Below are 22,733 nucleotides of genomic sequence, written 5' to 3'. Positions count from 1 at the left end.
CTTTAAAGAAGTCCTAATCTCCTATAGCCAGGAAACTAAAACCAAGGTCTAATCCTGTGGATGGCTGAATTACAGCACAAATTGAATCCCCAATAGTGTGGTACCTCTTTTGTTAAAGTTAGACATTGATTGGGATGGAATGGGGCCCTGAGAACTGGGATGGGGGTATATGAGCAGATTCCAGTGAAGCTGGGGACCTTGAACCCCACATTCTGCAGAGCCTTCTTTGCCATAGAAGAAGCCTTTTCACCATCTGAGAGGTTACTCTCCTCTTGCCTGAAGATCTTGTAGTGAGCCTCCAAAAGACCGACCCCCATCACCATTCCATCTTAGATCTATAACTAAACTCAGGTCTCCAAAGCCCCAGAAGGGGGCTTCCCTGGTGGCGCAGTGGTTGAGAATCCCCCTGCCGATGCAGGGGACACGAGTTCGTGCCCCGGTCTGGGAAGATCCCACGTGCCGCGGAGCGGCTGGGCCCGTGAGCCATGGCCACTGAGCCTGCGCATCCGGAGCCTGTGCTCCACAACGGGAGAGGCCACAGCAGTGAGAGGCCCACGTACCAAAAAAAAAACAAAGCCCCAGAAGGTGAAATTATGATCCATGGGGAGGGGTGATAAACACCAACAGAACTGCATGATTTTGCCAATTGGATCTGGTTGAATTTATTGATAGGGGCTCAGTATATAGAGATTCTAGATTCAACGTTAGCTCAAGGGGCTAGAAATAGCTTTAACAGTTTTCTTTGTTAGTTGACTGAAACCTGGACCAAAATGTTGCCCACAATCAATAAGGTGAAATGGCAGAACTTCCTTGATATGATTTAAAGCAGGGATAGGCACACTTGTTTGTAAAGGGCCAGATAGTAAATATTTAAGCTTTGGGGGCAAAGAAGCAAAATTGAGTATATTATGTAGGTACTTATATAACAAGAGAGCAAATTCCTGTCCCACCCCTCCTGGTTTGCCTGGGGTGAGCCATCTCAGTGGCGAGCAGCTTTATGCCCGTTTGCCCATTCAACAGAGACATTCTAGGGAAGGAGAGCTGCTGGCCTTGGGCAAGGAGTGTAGGGCTGCTGCCCTGTCAGTTTCACTCTGCCCCCATCCCTGCCTCCCAGAGAGCCTGGCTGTGTCCCCTGGGGGCGCCACACTGGATATGAGACAACCTGCTGAGCCACTGCCTTCTGAACTGAAATTCTACTGTTTGTTGCCCAGCAGTTACCAGCAGTAGAGTCCCCAGTATATAGGTGGTAATCAGCAGACCCCAGAGCAGCAAGGTATGACCACCAGCCAGGGAGGCAGGCTCTGGGAGTAGATGGGGGAGAGGAACAGATGGGGATGCAGTGCTAGCTGGCTCTAGCAGTCTCCACTGGTGAGGACTAGATTTGGCCCATGGGCTTTGTTTGCTGTGATTTGAGCAAGTTAATTAATCTCTTCAAGGCTCAGTTTTCTCACCTGTAACAGGATGATCATAAAGGTGTCTGTCACATAGGATTGTTGAGAAAATTAAGTCGTATAAAACTTGATCCCTTGGGGGTTCCCTGGTGGCGCAGTGGTTGAGAGTCCGCCTGCCGATGCAGGGGACACGGGTTCACGCCCTGGTCCGGGAGGACCCCACATGCCGCAGAGCGGCTGGGCCCGTGAGCCATGGCCGCTGAGCCTGCGCGTCCGGAGCCTGTGCTCCGCAACCGGAGAGGCCACAACAGTGAGAGGCCCATGTACTGCAAAAAAACAAAAACAAAAAACAAACTTGATCCCTTGTACATTGTAAGGACTTGGTGAAAGCTAGTCATCATTATTCATAGCTTCGATATGTGGGCCATGTTGGAAAAATGGTTAAGGGTTTAAAGGTTTGCTGTTTTATGGGATACCATGTCAATATGAAATAACAAATGTGGTAAGATAACTAAGTAACAAAGAAAAATAGGTTAAGATGGATCTTTATTCAAATCTTCTTAAACTATGAGGGATACTAATTGGATAATAGTTGAAAAATATTTAAGAAATGGTTCAGTAGAGATTCCTCAGAGGGGCTAAGAACCAAAATGTCAACAGTGGAATTCAGAAACGTATCGGCTAAAAATGCCATCAGCTGCTGAGTAAGGAAATATAAATAAGTCCTGGTCAGCATAACACTCCACTTGGAATCACATCCCCTCATCTGAGAGTCTGATATTATGATAACGCTCTATGTAAAAGGCACAAAACAGGAAGGTTTCTCTCCATTCCTGCACAAAGCCCCCATTACTGGGCAGGCTTCATTTGCCTGAACCAGGAAGCCACACACGCATAGGGAAGGCCCACAGAGCACAGAGCACTGGGGCTGAAGTAAGAACTTGATAAGCCTCGAACCCCAAACGAGTCTGAATTCACTGATGTGCTGAACCAAACCCCCTCCCCAGCACCACCACCTCATTTGCCCCTCATCTGGAGGAGGATGTGATGTGAGATGCAATTTGGATGATCAAGTTTACTCCCCACAAAGCCCTAAAGCTTAAAAAGAAGATCCAGTCATTTTGGATGAATTTTTCCCCCTAAAATGTCTTGCCTATTTCCTTGCCATCTTAAACACGCCACAAGAAACTTACTCAGTTCCTTGTTGATGGGGATGCATCATCACCTTGAACATCCATGCCATCAATACAGGAGGTGAGATTATTAAACTATCTCCCATACATGAAATGGCCCCAGAGCAGTGTTGGTTCAGACATCCTTTTCCTTTGTTTATGCTTCTGATCATTTTACTGTGTCCTCCTTTGTTGCCACCCACCAGTTATCATTTTCTCACTTAACCAATACCCTGGCATTCATTCTATCCTATTCCCATATTTCAATGAAATGGCGACATCTTGGTTTTTTGTTTGTTTGTTTGTTTTTTGCGGTACACGGGCCTCTCACTGTTATGGCCTCTCCCGTTGAGGAGCACAGGCTCCGGACGCGCAGCCTCAGCGGCCATGGCTCATGGGCCCAGCCGCTCCGCGGCCTGTGGGATCTTCCCGGACCGGGGCACGAACCCGTGTCCCCTGCATCGGCAGGCGGACTCTCAACCACTGCGCCACCAGGGAAGCCCGGATTTTTAAAAGACACAAAAATATTTAAAACACAAATATCTGAAAGACACAAAATATACAAAAATTTTAAAACAAATATACAAAAGACATGAAATACGTGCAAACTACTTTAAAAGTTTTATAAGAACAGGTAAAGTAAAAAGATGTTTTGCTTTAATTTTTTTTCTGAAGGAAATTCATCTGTGAGACCCTTTACCCCTGTCTTCTTTCAAACCAGCTTTCGTTGTAGCAAATACACGCCTGCTAGTGTTCTGTCAATACACTGTCATTTTTAATGTATTCCATGGTTAAAGTTAAGTAAGTTTGGGAAACACTATCCTGAACTGATCGATCTCTAATCTCACCAAAAAAAGGTTTAAAAATCATAGTCCAAGAAGTTGAGGAGTTGATGTGGCCTAGGAAATCCAGGTTAACCTTTGTAAAGAGAGCCTACTACTTATTACTTTTATTCAGCGTCCTGTTGTATTTTTTTAATTCATAACAAATCAGGTTATGAAAGTAGGTCACATCTGTTGAGAGAAATTCCAATTGTATGGAAGTGCACAAAGTCCTTCCCTGGTGGACTGTAGACTCTGTGGGGCGAATCATGCCCGTTTCATCTACCCCAGTCTCTCCAGGCCCTAACCCTGCACACAGTAGGGTTTCAGCACTCCTTTCCATGGTTAACAGGCTAAGGTGTTGCCCTGCAGACCTTTCCTACACGAAGTTTTAAAAATAAACCTTTAATTTTAGAATAGTCTCAGATTTACAGAAAAATCGTGAAGATAATACAGAGAGTTTCTATATACACACACCCACTTTCCCCTGTTTTTAACATCTTACTCTAGTATGGTACATTTGTCACAATTAATAAACCAATATTGACACTTTATTCAGATTTCCTTAGTTTTTACCTAACGTCCTTTTCTGGTCAGGATCCCATCCAGGACACCACACAACATTTAGTCATCCTGTCTCTTTAGGTCCCTCTCGGCAGTGACAATTTCTCAGGCTTTGCTAGTTTTTGATGATCTTGGCAGTGTTGAGGAGTGCTGATCAGGTGTTTTGTAGAATACCCCTCTTTTGGAACTTGTCTGACGTTCTTTTCATGACTAGACAGGTTTGTGAGTTTTTGAGAGGAAAACCATAGAAGTAAAGTGTCATCCTCATCACATCACATTAAGGGTATGTATCATCCATATGACTTACTGCTGTTGATATTAACCTTGGCTCCTTTGCAGATTTAACCATCCCCCACATACAGCCAAATGGAATCCCTCTGCCTTTCACATCAAGATGGGGATCTGATTCCAGTTCGTAACAGTGTCCCCAGTTAGCTTGGACTTGGGCAGCCTAAACACTGAAATGATTCAAAAGAGAAACATGTGACCTTCACACTGGCCCTGAGCATAGGAGGAGGGTGCAGGGTGGAGAGGATTCAGGATGACCTGCCCGCTTCGACAACATGCCAAACCCACCAGGGAGGCTTGCCAAGGGCCAAGGTCAGCTGCCAAGTAGCCCCAAGTGCCCAGTCCTTTTCCTATTCACCAATGTTGACCTTTCATGGTGCAGCTTCTGCAGGTGCCTTCTTTGGGTGGTGACTCACCCCCCCAGCACTCTCAGAGGCAGTAAGGGTCCAGAAAAGCTGGGCCAGAATACAAAGGGAAGAGGAAAGAACAAAAGGAATTAGATCTGACAAGTTCACCAGAAAATGTCTAACCTGCCCCTCTGTTACACTGGGTAGTTTTGCTGGACTCTTCCTTACATTATTCAAGCATAACATGAACAAGAATTCAAATTCTTCTTTTCCCACTTTATAAATTCTTGTTTAAAAAAATTTATTGAAGTATAGTTGATTTACAATGTGTTAGTTTCTTCTCTACAGCAAAGTGATTCAGTTATACGTAAATTCTTTTTCATATTCTTTTCCATTATGGTTTATCATGGAATATTGTATATAGTTCCCTGTACTATACAGTAGGACCTTGTTGTTTATCTATCTTATATATAATAGCCTGCATCTGCTAATACCAAACTCCCATTTCTTCCCTCCCTACCCGCCTTGGCAACCACAAGTCTGTTCTCTATGTCTGTGAGTTGGTTTCTGCCTCAAAGATACGTTCATTTGTGTTGTCTTTTAGATTCCACACATAAGTGATATCGTATGGTATTTTGTCTTTCTCTGTCTTACTTCACTTAGTAGGATAATCTCTAGGTCCATCCACGTTGCTGCAAATGGCATTGTTTCATTCTTTTTTATGGCCGAGTAATATTCCATTGTATATAGATACCACATCTTCTTTATCCATTCATCGGTCAATGAACATTTAGGTTGTTTTCATGTCTTGGCTATTGTAAATAGTGCTGCTATGAACATAGGGGTGTATGTATCTTTTTGAATTAGAGTCTGGATATGTGCCCAGGAGTGGGATTGCTGGATCATTTGGCGACTCTATTTTTAGTTTTTTGAGGAACTGTCATACTGTTTTCCATAGTGGCTGCACCAATTTACATTCCCACCAACAGTGTAGGAGGGTGCCTCTTCTCTACACCCTCTCCAGCATTTGTTATTTGTAGACTTTTTAATGATGGCTATTCTGACTGGTATGAGGTGGTACCTTATTGTAGTTTTGATTTGCATGTCTCTAATAATTAGTGATGTTGAGCAACTTTTTATGTGCCTATTGGCCATCTGTATGTCTTCTTTGGAGAAATGTCTATTTAGGTCGTCTGCCCATTTTTTTTTTTTTTTTTTTTTTTTTTGCAGTACGCGGGCCTCTCACTGTTGTGGCCTCTCCGGTTGTGGAGCACAGGCTCCGGATGCGCAGGCTCAGGGGCCATGGCTCACGGACCCAGCCGCTCCGCGGCATGTGGGATCTTCCCGGACCGGGGCACGAACTCGTGTCTCCTGCATCGGCAGGAGGACTCTCAACCACTGCGCCACCAGGGAAGCCCTGCCCATTTTTTGATTGGGTTGTTTGGGGGTTTTTTGTTACTGAGTTGTATGAGCTGTTTGTATATTTTGGAAATTAAGCCCTTGTCTGTCGCATCTTTTGGAAATATTTTCTCCCAGTCCATAGGTTGTCTTTTTGTTTTGTTTATGGTTTCCTTTGCTGTGCAAAAGCTTGTAAGTTTGATTAGGTCCCATTCATTTATTTTTGCTTTATTTCTATTGCCTTGGAAAACTGACCTAAGAAAACATTGGTACTATTTATGTCAGAGAATGTTTTGCCTATGTTCTCTTCTGGGAGTTTTATGGTGTCATGTCTTATATTTAAGTCTTTAAGCCATTTTGAGTTTACTTTTGTGTGTGGTGAGAGGGTGCGTTCTAACTTCATTGATTTGCATGTGGCTGTCCAACTTTTCAAACACTACTTGCTGAAGAGACTGTCTTTTCCCCGTCATATATTCTTGCCTCCTTTGTTGAAGATTAATTGACCATAATTGTGTGGGTTTACTTCTGGGCTCTCTATTCTATTCCATTGATCCATATGTCTGTGTTTGTGCCAATACTGTGCTGTTTTGAATACTGAAGCTTTGGGATGAAGTCTGGGATGGTTATGCCTCTTGCTTTGTTCTTTTTCCTCAGGATTGCTTTGGCAATTCTGGGTCTTTTACGGTTCCATATATATTTTAGGATTATTTGTTCTAGTTCTGTGAAAAATGTCATGGGTAATTTGATAGGGATCACCATAAATCTGTCTCTTGCTTTGGGTAGCATGGCCATTTTAACAATATTAATTCTTCCAATCCAAGAGCACAGGATATCTTTCCATTTCTTCAATTTCCTTTATTAAAGTTTTGTAGTTCTCAGGATATAATTCTTTCACCTCCTTGGTGAGGTTTATTCTAACTTTTTATTTTATTTTATTTTAAAAGGGATTGTTTGTTTACATTCCCTTTCTGATATTCCATTGTTAGTGTAAAGAAATGCAACCGATTTCTGTATGTTAATCTTGTATCCTACTACCTTGCTGAATACCTTTATCAGTTCTAGTAGTTTTTGTGTGGAGTCTTTAGGGTTTTCGATATATAGTATCATCAAATTGTTTTTCATTGGTACAGTTAGGATTTGGAGCATCGTTTGTCTTCCCCCTCTTTATTCTGACACATTAACTAGTTCAAGTAACTGAACTAGATCACACAAAATAATAATAAAAGTATGTTATATAACTATTGTTTTACAAAATAATAATAAAAGTATGTTATATAACTGTTATTTTAGTTAATGTTTATTAAGCATTTTACAATGCATCAGGAATTGTGCTAATTATTTTATGTACATACATCATTTAATTCTCAGCAACCTGATGAGTTTGTTAGCCCTATTTTCTAGAGGATAAAATGAGACACAGAAAGGTTAAGTAACTTGCCCAAGATCACACTGCTAATAAGTGACCAGGAAGGTTATAAATACAGCCTGACTTCTCACTCCATACTGCTACATAGTTGAACAAATCACTACACGATATTACTATGCTATTCAAAAACAGCTACACCACTGCTACACTGTTCAACTAACCACCCACCATACTGCTACCCTGCTCAGCAAGCCCCTGTACTATACAGTAGTGTCTATAATGCTCCCAGCAACTTGTGAAGTGCCAAGAGTAGGAAGATGACTAAAACAGGGTCCTGGCCATTTTTTGAGTGGGTTGTTTGGGGGTTTTTTGTTACTGAGTTGTATGAGCTGTTTGTATATTTTGGAAATTAAGCCCTTGTCTGTCGCATCTTTTGCAAATATTTCCTCTGTTGGTCCACTTATCCCCAGAAGTGCAGGGGATCCAGAAGTTCCCACATGCCCACGAGCCAACTCTGTAGTACTAGGAGAGTTGGCTATCTAGAGGAGACCTCAAATCAGGATACAGAATTTCAGCATGTGATGATTTTGGGACCAAAGGAAATGGCATGGAACATGACCATGATCGCAAATAACTAACAGTATTCAAAATGTTGAAAATTAGTTCAGTGCCAGCCCATCAGAAAATACATACACCCATCATGATGGAGGACAGGCCAGACAGAACACTGTCAGTTGTGGAGGGGCTGGGATGGGCTGGACATTAGCCTTGAGACAACCCCCAGAGACGGAGAAGCAGGGGCCCTTTGGGCGCTCTCAGTCACCTAGGAGCCCCTCAATGCCATCATGAGGAATGCTAGAAGAAGGAGGAGGATTGATTAGGTTTTCAGCATCCCCAGAGTATTATTGTGTATGGAAAAGAACACCAGCTGTTACTCATGTTTTCATTAATATTGTTTTAGCTTATAAACCTGTGAGCCTGTATTTTTCCTAAAGCCTCTAAACTCAACATACAGATTTTATTTATTTACAAATCTAGCAATTTTTGTGTTGAAATAAAAATACTCTCTTTAAAATTTTTTATTATTTACAATGTTGCATTAGTGTACAGCAAAATGATTCAGTTATATATATGTATGTATGTATACATACACATGTATATATATATAATATATATATATTCTTTTCCATTATAGTTTATTACAAGATATTGAATATAGTTCCCTGTGCTATACAATCTTCGTTATTTATCTATTTTATATATAGTACTTTGTATCTGCTAATCCCAAACTCCTAATTTATCCCTCCCCTCCTTTCCCCTTTGGTAACCATAAATTGGCTTTCTGTCTGTGAGTCTGCTTCTGTTTTGTAAATAAATTCATTTGTATCGTATTTTAGATTCCATATATAAGTGGTATCGTGCTGTTTGCCTTTCCCTGACTCATTAATACTTCACTTAATATGATAATCTCTAGGTCCACCTATGTTGTCGAATATGGCATTATTTCATCCTTTTTTTATGGCTAATCATCACATATATATACCCCACATCTTCTTTATCCATTCATCTGATGATGGACACTTAGGTTGCTTCCATGTTTTGGCTATTTATTGTAAATAGTGCTGCAATGAATATTGGGGTGCATGTATCTTTTCAAATTAGAGTTTTCTCTGGATATGCCCAGGAACACTTACTTTCTCTTTCTGTTTGATTTAATCTCAGTAAGCTTATACATTTGACATTAAGAACAAGCACAATTGGACACTAAGGTATCAATGCTGTTGATTCATTACTTCACCCTGGAGTTACAGATTACTCACATAACGAAGGCGAAAACAATTGCCATTTTAGGCTTGTTATAGCAACTGAGGTCATGGACTCTGGATGTTGGAGGTCCCCAGGGCTCAGCGCTGGGACTTCTCATTTTCTCTCTCTGCACTCACTTACTTGTCATCTCATCCAGTCCTGTGGCTTTGACTGCCATCTACATGCTGACGACTCCCTATTGTACTTCTCGAGCTCTGGTAGGCATTAATGTTGCTCACTCATTATTTCTGGTTCTTCTCTTTCTAGAAACACAGGAAAATTGTACTTCCTTACCCTCACCTTGAGGTTAACTGTGGCTATGGGACTTGCCTTGGCCAAGGAAATGTGAGTGGAGTTATGGGCCACTTCAAGGCAGAAGCATTTCATTGCTGCTATGAGATTCTGCAGCTCTTTTCTTCCTCTTGCCACAGCAAGAGGAAGTAGAGCCTCTATCAGTCTGACTTTCAGAGTGAAAATGACATGGGGCAGAGCCCTACACATAAGACATCAACTTTTGTTGAGTTGATCCAGTGAGATTTTGGAGTTTTGTTACTGCAGCCTAGCCTTGCCCATCCTAATATTTATCAGCCCACACCTCTCTCCTGAATGCCAGACACAGATTCCAGATACTGACTCAGCAGCTCCACTGGGATGTTGAGACAGATATTTCAAACCTAATAAGCCCACAACTGAATTTCTTAACTTCCCCCCTAAAAACCGTGCTGCACTCAGCGTTCCCCACCTCAGGGGGAGGTCAGTTCTGTCCTTCTAGTTGCTTAGGCCAGAAACCTCAGAGCTATCCTTGTCTCTTCTCTTTCTCTCACATCCTATGTCCAATTCATTAGCAAACACCTTCGGCCCTACCTTCAGAGTATATTCAGAACTGAACCATTTCTCATCACCTCCTGTGCCACCACCCTGACCTAAGTCACCATCACCTCTCAACTTGGATAATTACAACAGCCTCCCAACAGGTCTCGCCTCTTCTATTCTAGCGCGTCCTTACAGTCTTTTCTTTTCTTTTTTTTTTTAATATTTATTTATTTATTTGGCTGCATTGGGTCTTTTGTTGCAGCACGCAGGATCTTCGTTGCGGCATGTGGGATTATTCGTTGCGGCACGCAGGCTTTTCGTTGCGGTGCACGGCCTTCTCTCTAGTTGTGGCGTGCGGGTTTTCTCTTCTCTAGTTGTGGCGTGGGTTCCGGGGTGCATGGGCTCTGTAGTTTGCGGCACACAACTCTCTAGTTGAGGAGCGTGAGCTCAGTAGTTATGACGCGTGGGCTTTGTTGCCCCGTGGGATGTGGGATCTTAGTTCCCCGACCAGGGATCGCACCCGCGTCCCTTGCATTGGAAGGCGATTCTTTACCACTGGACCACCAGGGAAGTCCACCTTACAGTCTTATTCTTAACGCAGCAGATCATTTTAAACGATTCAAATCATGCCCCATACCCTGCAGCAGCGCTCCATTTCACTCAAGATAAAAGCCAAAGTCTTTATAATGACCTGCAAGGCCCTGCTCAGTGTGATTCTTTCCACACCTCTCTGAACACAGCTTCCATCAGTCTCCCCTTTATTCATTTCACTCCAGCCACACTGGCCTCCTTGCTGTTCCTTGAACACACTAGGTAAATTTCCAAGTTAGGGCTTCTGCTCTAGCTATTCTCCTGGCCTAGAATATTCTTTCTCCATCTCATCTCCTCCAAGTTTTGATCATATCTCACTTTCACAGTGAGGCCTACCTGTTTCATACTGCGAACTACCCACCTCAGGGTCTCCTCATTCTTTTTACCCTGTTCTTTTCTCCGTAGCATTTCCCACCCTCTAACCTATTATGTAGTCTACTTTTTATTAGGCTTATTGCATATGGATCTCGCTCACCTAAAATGTAAAACTTCCTGAGGACAGATATTTTTGTGTTGTTTTCACTGTTGTACCCCAGGTTCCTGGCGTGGTGCACATAACAGGCACCCAATAAATGTTTATTAAAATAATCGGTCAAATACTAAATATATGAATTACTGTTTGGGACTGGAACACAGGATCAGAATTCTTTTTCCAGGATAATCTTGTCCAAGCATTTTTTGGCTGAGCTAAATTGTTAACTTCCTGGATTTTACTGGTACTACTTAGGTGCTAACTAAATCTGACTGTGGCGTGTGTATGTTTGCATTAGCATAAAAAGCTTTTTCTGCAAACACTACCTGAAACTCCGAATTGCCTTTCTTTGAACGTACTATACTTTAGTTGCTCCTTTTAAGTGTCATTACGTACTCATGTTTTGCACAGAATTTTGTTTTTCCTTTTCAGTGTTCAGGTTGTCACAATCTGACCGATGGGAGTCCCAGAGATCTTTGCAAGCATTTGTGCTTTTTCAAAACAGTAGGATTTTCTCACCCACTTCTGCTTTCTCTGCCCCAAACATAGAATAATAGACTCAGCTGCTCTCCAAGGAGCCCTGGTTCCTTTTAGCAGAAAGTCATACTAGAGACCATAATCTGGGTGCTTTAGGGATGGATACCAGATTGCTCCCTAGGAACACAGGTGGAGACAGCATCACTACTAGACCACTTTATTGACAGGTAGATTTGGTGTATCTTTAAAAGATTTCATTAGCATCCAGTCAGGAAAACAGAAATCACACTAGGAATTTCCAGTAGGAGAGATATAAGATAGACGATTAATTACAAAAGTGTTAGGTAGCTGGGGGGAAAAAGCAAACCAGGCATGCTGAGGTAAACCAGAGATTAATAACTGAGGGTACAACTGCCACTGGGCTGGGGATCAGAAGGTAAGGGGTGGTGTTACCAGAAACCAGAATTGCAGAGGAGGGCTGGGCAGGCCTGACACCCAGGCCTCTGCCCACAGGTGTGCGCTGGGTCCTGGATGAAGACGCAGGTGGGTGGGACTCCGAGTGATGAGGAAGACGTGGCCCCGCTGGCGGGGGCACCTCCAAGGGACTGCGCGAGACTGGGGCTGGGACGGCGGAAAGAAGCTAGAAGCGGAGCTGGAGCTGTCCAGGACCGCTAGCCATCTCCCGACAGGAGGCAGGAACAAGAAAACAGCCTTCTTTTCCTTTCTTCCACCCTCCCAGTCCCCACTAGAACCACAGGAAGCTGGCTGGCCAGGGAAACTGGGAAGGGTGGCTCAGCCCGAACATCACAGAGAGGACGGTGGCCTGGACTGGGGCACAATAGTGGATAACCAGCACAAAGGTCATGAGGTCACCCGGACCTTCCAATTAAACTCCAACTTCCTTTTCTTTAAATTGAATTATAGTTGATTTACAGTGTTGTGTTAGTTTCTGGCATGTAGCAAAGTGATTCAGATATATTCTTTTTCATATTCTTTTACATTATGCTTTATTACAAGATATTGAATATAGTTCCTTGTGCTTTTATCTATTTTATATATAGTAATGTGTATCTGTTAATCCCAAGCTCCTAATTTATCCCTCCCACTCACCCCTTTCCCCTTTGGTAACCATAAGTTTGTTTTCTGTATCTGTGTAAACTCCAACTTCTTTAAGTCCTCTTTTCTAAAAAAAGAGTCTTGTTTTGGTATAAAATATTTCCTGAGTTACTAGTTTCTTCAAATTTCATATCATTTCTTATCAATTTTAATATATCAAATATATACATACACACTGTCATATAAACCTATGTACTTAAAATATCAATATAACATTAATGGACACTATTACTTACTAGTATCCATTTATATTTTACTCAGAGTCTGACCTAGGCTGGAATTACATTCCCTTCCTCTCTCTCTCTCTCTCTTTTATTATGATAAAATGTACATAATATAAAATTTACCATGTTGGGACTTCCCTGGTGGTCCAGTGGGTAAGACTCCGTGCTCCCAATGCAGGGGCCCCAGGTTCTATCCCTGGTGGGAGAACTAGATCCCACATGCATGACGCAACTAAGAGTCCACATGCCACAACTAAGACCCGGTGCAGCCAAAATAAATAAATTAATTAATTAATTTAAAAAATAAATAAAAGTTACCGTCTTAACCATTTTTAAGTGTACACTTCAATGGTGTTAGGTATATTCGCACTGTTGTGCAACCAATCTCCAGAACTCTTTTCAGCTTACAAAACTGAAACTCTATACTCTCTAAACAATCATTCACAATCCCCCCGTCCTCCCAGCCCCTGGAAACCACCCTTCTACTTTCTGTCTCTCCAAATTTGCCTACTGTAGGTGCCTCATAGAAGTGGAATCATACAATATTTGTCCTTTTGTGAATGGCTTATTTCACTTAGCATAATGTCTTCAGCGTTCATCCATGTCGTAGCACAGGTCAGAATTTTCTTCCTTTTTAAGGCTTTCTAATATTCTGTTCTATATATATGTATACACACCCACAGCATTTTGTTTATCCATTCATTTGTCAATGGACATTGGTCGCTTCCTCCTTTTTGGCTATCGTGAGTAATGCTGCTATGAACATGGGTGTACATTTCCCTCCTCTTTTGTAATCTTTTTATAGACCCTCATTCTATAGGAGTGGCTCTTAACATGTCAGACCTAGCACTTTCTCTCATTCTAAAATGAAGTTCATAAGTAATATAGCCTGTCTACCAGATAATTTCAGGAAAGTCAATATAATAAAGTATCTGTTTCATTGTGAGTAAATACCTGAGAACAATCACACAGAGCACATAACAAAATAGTCATATGTTTGCACGTTGCTCGCGGTGGACACAGCCACGAATGTTCAATGTCTCAGGAGCATGGCACTGGAGATTTGAATACCACAAGTAGCGTTGCTTGATGGCGTGATTTCGTAATATGGGTAACCAACACAGTAAAGTTTGAAACAAAGCAACTTTTTTCAATGTCATGGCAATTGTAATCTTAGAAAGGCAGTGCATATTTATGTTCAACAAAGAATACTTGATGTTTCTGTGTAAAACAGAATTAGGTTCTTGGCTCAGATCTTTTTTTAAAAAATATTTTTTCCTTTTATTCATTTTTTTGGGGAGGTGTTAATTTATTTTATTTATTTTTGGCCGCATTGGGTCTTTGTTGCTGCACATGGGCTTTCTCTAGTGGCAGCGAGCGGGGGTTTCTCCTCGTTGCAGCGCGCGGGCTTCTCACTGCAGTGGCCTCTCCCGTTTCAGAGTATGGGCTCCAGGCATGCTGCGGGCCTCAGCAATTGTGGCTCGTGGGCTCTCGAGCACAGGCTCAGCAGCTGTGGCGCACGAGCCCAGTTGCTGCGTGGCATGTGGGGTCTTCCCGGACTAGGGCTCGAACCTGTGTCCCCTGCATTGGCAGGCGGATTCTCAACCACTGTGCCATCGGGGAAGCCCCGGCACAGTGGGGCTTTTAAACAGATTATTCCCCATATAGGGCATTGAAATTGGTGAAGAACACACGGGATGATTTGTCATGCAGGATGGTCCAGTAATTTGCAAGACATCTAGCATCTTTAGCCCATGCCACTAAATGCCAGTAGTACCCGCTCAGTCATGAGGACAGTCAAGGAATGCCCCTAGACATTTCCTAAATGTCCTCTAGGAGGCAGCACCACACACATTAAGAACTGCTGCTCTAACTTAGGTGTCCATCGACAGATGAATGGATAATGAAGATGTGGCACATGTATACAATGGAATATTACTCAGCCATAAAAAGAAACGAAATTGAGTTATTTGTAATGAGGTGGATGGACCTAGAGACTGTCATACAGAGTGAAGTCAGAAAGAGTAAAACAAATACCGTATGCTAACACATATATATGGAATCTAAAAAAAAAAAAAAGATTCTGAAGAACCTAGGGGCAGGATAGGAATAAAGATGCAGACATAGAGAATGGACTTGAGGACACGGGGAGGGGGAAGGATAAAATGGGACGAAGTGAGACAGTGGCATGGACATATATACACTACCAAATGTAAAATAGATAGCTAGTGGGAAGCAGCCGCATAGCACAGGGAGATCAGCTCGGTGCTTTATGACCACCTAGAGGGGTGGGATTGGGAGGCTGGGAGGGAGACGCAAGAGGGAGGAGATATGGAGATATATGTATATGTATAGTTGATTCACTTTGTTATAAAGCAGAAACTAACACACCATTGTAAAGCAATTATACTCCAATAAAGATGTTAAAAAAAAAAAAGAACTGCTGCTCTATAAGTAACTAGAGTCTCTGTGTCTCTATTAAAGTCTTAACCAATAAAGCTGTGTAACCGTGGCAAGCATAAGGAAAAAAGCCTTGCAGACTTATTGGGCTATTTGGCCAATTAGTGTGCTATGAAATCCACTGCCAAGTTTATGCCAAGGCCATGTGTCCCACAGGTTTCTCCAGCCAATGGCTGGGCACAGTGGGATACTAAGGCCAACCTGTTCCTGGAAGGCTTGAGACTCCTCTGACAGCTGACTTTGCCTTGAGGTTCCCTGGTAGCCTTGCTGACCTTGGCTGCACGACAGGCTAGGATGTTTCCACCCAACCTTCCTTCCCTCTTTCCTTCACTTGGGGTCAGACTTGCATTGCCCTCTGACAGCTCTGCTAGTTCCGCTCCCTCTCTCTTTTCTCTCAGAAGTGTCTCCACAATAAAATCCTTGTACATTTTATCCTAGCTTGGCATATGCTTCTTAGAGGACTTGGAGTAACATAGTAACAAAGAACCACAAAACCCCCATGGCACACAACAGTAGGAGTTTATTGTTTGTGCTTCTGGGGGCAGGGTTCGGGGCTGCTAACCAGACAGCTCTGCTGACCTTGGCTGGGCTTGCTCCCATATCTGGGGTTGACGGGCTGGTAGTTGATCTAGGATGACCTCCCCTATGATGACTTGGGACTCAGCTGGACTCCACACATCTCTCATCCTCCAGCAGGCTAGCCCAGGTGTGTTCTGATGGCAAGGGCACAGGCACAAGAGAAAAGCCCAATGTATAAACCTATTTCAAATTTGTGCTTGCCTAGGGTCAGCTATACCCACTGGTTAAAGAAAATCATGTAGTTGAGCCCAGATGGAGTCGTACGACCCTGAAAAGTAACGTGACAAAGGGTCGGGATACAAGGAGAGGTGAAGAATGGGACTATTTTTGTAATCTACCACAGCGTCCATGCATTTTTCTTATTAATGAAGTACCACTCTTCAGTATTTTTTTTTAAATTGTAACCCCTCTTAAAATAATCACATCATGGTAGAGTCACTTACTGGTAGAAAGGAAGCCTGAAATTTCTGAGTATTTACCAAAAGACTGAGTCATCCACACAAGGCTATTTAAACTGGTTAAGATTTCCATTACATTCATTGTCAAGTTAAAGCCATTTTCTCCTCCCTGCAATGACCCAATGCTGTGACTGCCCATGACAAAGATTAGATCAGTTATAGATAGCAAATAACCTACATTTTCTTTGTACTTCAGAGTGATTTATTGAATTTTCAAACACCTTCCACACAAAAGTAGAGAAGTTCAGACATTATTTTTAAAATAAATTTGAGTAATTCAAAATTATACCTAGGATAATATCACTTACTTGCATTGTTTCTTAAGTAGGAAAATCTGTTGTGTTACAAGTTGGTAGCCAGGAACTACATCAAAGTCGAGGTGCACCTGTGGCTGTGGGCATTGTGTATAAGCATCACTTGTCATGTATGTAGCAGCAGAGAATGAGTGGAGAACCACAGTGCTAGTCCACAGTGACCTCTCTGCTCCAAGCCCCTGTAACCCATGCCTTCCTTCTAAGGTTGCTCAATCTGTTGTGCAACAAAGTGAAGGATGGAGGCTTTCCTTTCCGTTGTTTATTCTCTCTTGCAAAAAAAAAAAAAAACGTTTCGTAAATTTGGAAAAAAATTGAGCCTACAGAAAAGTTTCAGGAACAAAACAGTGAGCACCCATATGCTCCTCACCTAGTTTTACCAGCTGTTAACCTCTTGCCTCCCATACTATCGATACATTCTCTCTTTATATACACGTTTCCCCTCTACCAAGCCATCCAAGAGTGGTGGGCAGGCACCCTGGCACTTCACCCCTAAATAATTCTCCATCCTTTCCCAAGAAGGAGGCCATTGTCCTAGTATTGAGAACACTGTTGTCACACCTGACAAGCTCAACATGAAGTTCAACATACAGTTTACATGAAATTTGCCTAACTGTCTGAAAATTATCTTTTAATCCAGATCCCATTGCATTTAGTTGTTATATCTCATTAATCTATTAACAGGAAGAATAAAAAATAGATGCCTGGGTCTTACCCTAGAGCTACAAAAACAGAATTTCCAGGGTTGGAGCCCAGGAATCTATCCTTTTAAAACTCTTTCTGATGACTCTGATGAGAGTCACGTTTGGGGATCACTGAGTTCTACCTGGAAGGTTAATTATCTTTTCACCTGTCTATGGCTGTTTTCCCAAACAGATTTCAGGGAATTCTTGTGCCAGGAGTAATAAATTGCTGGGAGAACTATAACTCATTCTAATTGTACCCTAACCATTGCCCCTCCCCTCTAATCCCACCTGCTTCTTACCCCTTAACATTATACTCAGAAGAACTTGAGTGGCAGGTTTTGAAGGCCCAGTCCTAGACTTTATCTTGGACTTCTCTTTAATTCCAAATTCTGTTAATTCAATGACCTCATAAATACTTTTGAATTGAATAATCTGGGGTGGGGGTAGGGGGATGTGGGAGGGAAGGATTGGCTTGTTGAAATGCAGATTTCTAAGCCCTCCTCTGGGCTCAGGAATATGCATTTTCGTCAGCTCCCTAAGTAGTCCGTACTCCCTTTTTTTGTATTTCATTCTAAGGGCGTTTCAGGGTGATTTACTCTTAGTAAGCAACTCAATAAGCCTCTGGTTGTGTCATTGAAATAAACCTCTATACTTAGAACCCTTGCCCACAAAACAGACACCAAAAGAACTTTTCTTCCCATCTTTTAACTTATCTCTTTCAATGCTCCTATTTGACCAATTCTCTCAGTAGAAAATGTCCTTCACAGAGCCTTAGCTTTTCTCTAAAACCATAGAAACAGGCATCTTATTTCTGCCTCGCCCTGCCTTTTACTCCCACTCTGACCAAATTCCCTTTTAGTGTTGACTCAAATTGTTTATCTGAGTCTGTGCCTGACCTTTCGGTTCTAGTGACATCTTTATGGCCCCTTTTTTATTTTTTCTTTTTGGTGGATAGAGATGATATGGAGGGGAGCCCAGAGGATTACAGATTGTAAAGTCACCCACACTTTGATTCCAGTATGCCACTTTGAACTAAGTTGTCCATCATGGGAGAAAAAGAACCTGTTTATTATTTTGGAATTTCACCTTGCTTGCTCTGCTAGGTAATCTATGTGAAAAGCAAATATTCTTTTTTTGAAAATCACATTGCATTTTCTGCAAAGCTGTGTTTAAGAGTTAAGCTGAAGTTTAACCTTTTTAATATAGTCGTTAGTTAAAATATCTGGTGTCTCTTAGTCAAGGTAAAGAAGCACTCTAGAATCCAAATTTGCCTGTGATGAAGGATACAATTTTCCTTTTTCAGCCCATTCATTGGCGGAAAATAATTCCTGCCAGATGCTTGATGCCACTAGCAATTCTAGTGAAATAATGTGGAAAATACGAAACTGTCATCAGATATAAAGTTAGAACAGAGATAATCTCTTTACCAGAAGAAGCCAGCATGTGTGTATGATGCCGAATCCAGCCTCTGTACCCCGACACTGAGTTAAATCTTGGAGATAGAGTTTTTGGTGAAGTAGAAAAGAATAGGTTTATTACTTTGCCAGGCAAAGGGGACCGCAGCAAGCGAATGCCCTCAAAACTGTGAGTCCTGAGCTGGAAGGGGTAGTGAGGAGTTTTATAGTAATGGCTCAAAGAGGGCGTGATCAGCTCGTGGACATTCTGATTGGTTGGTGGTGAGGTAAGTGGGAGTCAGCCAACATCAACCTTCTGGTTCCAACCGGTCTGGAGTCTGTCTACCTGCTTGTGGGCAGCATACTGTTAACTTTTCCCACCTGGTGGAGGTTTCAGTATCTGTAAAGCAGCTCAAAGATATTGTTATGTGTATCCGTTGAGGGGGAACCGGGACCCTGCCCCAAGGCTACTCTATAGTTTCTTGACTATTCCTCCCTTGTCTCCACATCCCCTCCCTTCCCTAATTAGCAACTGTTTAAACCAGCCCGTTGGAACACAGGGAAGGTCATGGAGGCTGAAGGAAGCCTATTTCCTGTTATCAAGAAATGGGGGACACAGAAAGGCTTTTTTGCCCAGGAGCCTCACAGAGTCCTGCTCGGTTTCATGTATAATATCCATCGATACACGAGTATATTGGGAGTGATAAACAGTCACTTTGACAAGGTAGGAAAAACACCATTCTTATCACCGCATAAGTAAAAAATCCATATCATTGCTTTAATGAGGGAAACTGATTCTTCTTCACGATGAATGAGATATCCAGCCAGCCCCAGCTGTTCTAACCACACTAGCCTAGGTGCCAGGAGTGTGAATGAGTCATTTTGGACAGTCCAGCCTCATTAGTTGCAATGTGTAAAAGAACCAAGGATCACAGTGAATATGGCCCCAGTTGAGCCATCCCAGGCATCTTCAGGCATTAAGCCACCCCAGCTGAGGCTGCAGGCAGCATGCAGCAGAGATGAGAACCTCTGCTGTGTTCTCTCTGAATTTCTGGCCTACAAAATTATGATCACAGGGTTTCCCTGGTAGCACAGTGGTTAGGGATCCACCTGCCAATGCAGGGGACATGGGTTCAAGCCCTGGTCCAGGAAGATCCCACATGCTGCAGAGCAACTAAGCCCATGCGCCACAACTACTGAGCCTGCGCTCTAGAGACCGCGAGCCACAACTACTGAAGCTCGCGCGCCTGGAGCCCGTGCTCCGCAACAAGAGAAGACACTGCAACGAGAAGCCCGCGCACCGCAACAAAGAGTAGGCCCCGCTCACTGCAACTAGAGAAAGCCCGCATGTAGCAATGAAGACCCAATACACCCCCAAAATAATTAATTAATTAATTAAATTTAAGATATATATATGATCATAAGAAACTGGTTGTTATTTTATGCCACAACATTTGGAGTGGTTTGTTATGGTAATAGATAACTGGAATAGATGTTGAAGAGAGGACTTGTATTACTTGGCTATTGCCACAATAATGCATGACTCCAAAACTCAGTGGGTTTCAACAACAGTATTTATTTTTCTGACTCATGGGGCTGTGCATTGTCTGGGGTGCTCTCCTTTTGGCTGTGAGGGGGCTGGGCAAGGCAAACCTCTGTGGGCTGGTTTGAGACACACTCCTCTTTGTTCTGCTGCCAGGATGAAGGTGGAGCATCGACCTGGGGCACGCTGGGTGATGGATATTCAGGAATCCAAGGGCAACTCTGCAAAAACATTTTACTCCTCTGCTTATTTTATTGGCCAGGTAGGTCACATGGTCAAGCTCAAAGTCAAAGGGGTAAGTACACTCCCATCCAAATGGGAGGAAGAAGAAAGGAGATACTCGCTGAACAGTACTCCAACCTATTGAGAGATTCAAGCACAGATGATGGTGGTGGTGATAGTGAGTGGTGTCAGACTGGCCCAGTTTTAAGGTATTTCTGTAATTTGGTACTTATACATCTAGAACCCAGAGAGAACACTTGTGAGTGTAGTGGGGGAAGGTGTCTAAATATAGGAATCAATAATTATTTATTTTATTTATTATGTTATAAATAATGTTTCTATTAATAATATAAATATTATTTATCAGTTTATATGATTTATTGATACTAAATCCTTACAAGCAGGAGGCATGTAAAATTATGAAAAGACAAAGAAAATGTAATAGAAGAACAAAAGGAGAGGGATTAAAAAAAAGAAAGAGAAAAAGAAGGCAGAAAATGAAACCCTTTACCAGCTGTTGGGGAGGCCAGGAGCAGACACCTGTTTTTTGGTTTGCCTCATATGTAGGTGGAACTGCTACAGGGCAGCCAGTCCCTGAAAGAAGTCCCAAGAGACCAGCTCCTCCTTAAGGAGAGGTTTTGCTAATTCAATGACAGATGCATCTGGCATGGCATAAGGCACCTCCAAATACTGCTCTCCCACTCAGCACCATACTTATAGCCAATGAAAGTGCCAACAGTGCAGGGAGTTCCCTACTCCCAGTTGAGGGTTAACTATTAACTCAGCTGTGAAGTGTGTGGGACCAGCCCAAAAAGCTATGGGCAGCAGGCAGAGTTAGAGCAAAGAGGCGTTAAGAAAGGCTTTGGGAGAGAAGAAGTATCTGAACTGGAACTGGATGCAGAGGCCAGAAAATGTGGAAGCAGCACAGTCTCATTTTTGTTGCATGTATAGAGGGCACAAGGCTGGAGAGTGAGCTGATCATGGTAAATCTTGAATGCCAGGTTGAAGAGCATATTTTTAGTTCAGTGGGAACCCTGAGAACTTTTGAACAAGGAGTAATCTGGGGCTTCCCTGGTGGCGCAGTGGTTGAGAATCCGCTTGCCAGTGCAGGGGACACAGGTTCGAGCCCTGGTGCTGGAAGTACCCACATGCCGCAGAGCAACTAAGCCCGTGCGCCACAACTACTGAGCCTGCGCTCTAGAGCCTGCGAGGCACAACTACTAAAGGCTGCGAGCCACAACTACTGAAGCCCATGCACCTAGAGCCTGAGCTCCACAACAAGAGAAGCCACCGCAATGAGAAGCCCGTGTACCACAACAAACAGTAGCCCCCGCTCACGGCAACTAAAGAAAGCCCGAGCCAATCAACAAAGACCCAACACAGCCAAAAATTAATTAATTAATTAATTTTTTAAAAAAGAAGTGATCTGAAGGAGCTGTCCTCCAATATCATTCTTTCCTACTTCTGTGGTAACAGAAGCCCCAGTTTTTAACCGGGTTCATGCCTGTGCAAATTAAGATTAGCTTTCCTAACTTCTCTTGCAGCTAGGTGTGGTCTTGTGACTGAATTCTGGTGAATGAAATAGAAAGGAAATAGTGTGTGCCACTTTTAAGAAGTGTTCTCAAAGGGAGAAGGCATTGCGCCTTTTTTTTTTTTTTCCTGCTGGATGGAAGCCCAACCTAATCCTAACAAGCATATTATTCATTAGGAAGATAGGCCTGGGGCAAGGCAAAATATAGGATGAGCACTGGAGGTGGGAAGATCTTGATAGTTGAGGTAAGAAGTGTGGAAATAAGAACTGAGCCACTATGGAAGCTTTGGGAACGGATGGGAGGGGAGTATGGGATAAATATTGCGCAAGGAGTGTCTGTGGGACTTGGGAATTGGTCAGGTGAGAGGAGACACCAGGAAGAATCAAAGGTCATTCTGAGGTTTCAAGCAGAGTTGACTGGGAAGTCAAATGATGCTGGTAACAAAAATAGGGGAATCAGCAGGTTGAGCAGGCATGAGGAAGGCCCCCAGGAGTTCAGTCTTGCACATTCTTGAGTTGGGACGCCTGCAGGATACCCAGGTGGAGATGTAAAGCAGGCAGTTGGAAATGGCAAATCCTTTGCATAAAAGTGGTAGTCAAAATGAAGGGAGGGGCTGGTTGGCAAAACAGAGAGTGTGTCTGTAGAAATTCCTCTTTCTTCAGTGCACACAGAAATAAACTTTTGCTCTGCAAAACCAGATAA

The sequence above is a fragment of the Phocoena phocoena genome, chromosome 14, assembly GCF_963924675.1.
Source record: "Phocoena phocoena chromosome 14, mPhoPho1.1, whole genome shotgun sequence".
NCBI lineage: Eukaryota > Metazoa > Chordata > Mammalia > Artiodactyla > Phocoenidae > Phocoena > Phocoena phocoena.
This window is presented reverse-complemented; position numbering follows the sequence as displayed.